Consider the following 1,051-nt stretch of genomic DNA (forward strand, 5'->3'; position numbering starts at 1 on the left):
TCTGACAATATAATGTTGCAACCGTCTTTGAATTATCTTCAGTAAGATTTTACTTGCATGCGGTATTAATGATATTGTTTGATAATTTCCAAATTCTGTGGGATCACCTTTCTTTGGAATAAGTACAAATATGGATCTCTTCCAGTCAATTGGCTAGCTAGCTATCTTCCAAATCTCTTGGCATAACCAAGTGAGTGCCTCCAGCATCTCTTTGTTGAAACATCTCAGTGAATATTTCTTCAATTCCTGGAGCTTTGTTCTTCATCAATTCTTTCAGTGCAGCTTCAACTTCTTCCTTCAGTACCATTGGTTCTTGAACATATGCCATCTCCTAAAATAGATGAAGATCGACCAGTTCTTTTTGATATATTGACTCTGTGTATCCTTTCCATCTTCTTTTGATGCTTCCTGCATCATTCAATATTTTGCCTGTAGAATCTTTCAATATTGCAACTCCAGGCTTAAATTTTTTCCTCAGATCTTTCAGCTTGAGAAATGCTGAGTGTGCTCCTCCCTTTTGGTTTTCTAACTCCAGGTCTTTGCACATTTCATTATAGTCATTGGGTTTGTCTTCTCGAGCTGCTCTTTGAAATCTTCTGTTCAGCTCTTTTATCTTGTCATTTCTTCCATTTTCTTTAGCTACTCTTCACTCAAGGGCAAGTTTCAGAGGCTCTTCTGACATCCATTTTGGTCTTTTCTTTCTTTCTTGTATTTTTAATGACCTCTTGCTTTCTTCATGTATGATACTCTTGATGTCATCCCACAATTTTTCTGGTTTCGGTCAGTGGTGTTCAGTGCATCAAATCCATTCTTTAGATGGTCTCTAAATTCAGGAGAGATATATTCAAGGTCATATTTTGGCTCTTGTGGACTTGTTTTAATAGTATTCAACTTCAAGTTGAACTTGCATATGAGTATTTCATGGTGTGTTTAACAATCAGCTCCTGGCCTTGTTTTGGCTGAAGATATTGAGTTTTTCCATCTCCTTTTACCACAAATGTAGTCAATCTGATTCCTGTGTACTCCACCTGATGAAGTCCATGTGTATAGC

This window comes from Orycteropus afer, unplaced genomic scaffold (genome assembly GCF_000298275.1).
Source record: "Orycteropus afer afer isolate SDZICR_OR568_19922 unplaced genomic scaffold, OryAfe1.0 scaffold00409, whole genome shotgun sequence".
NCBI lineage: Eukaryota > Metazoa > Chordata > Mammalia > Tubulidentata > Orycteropodidae > Orycteropus > Orycteropus afer.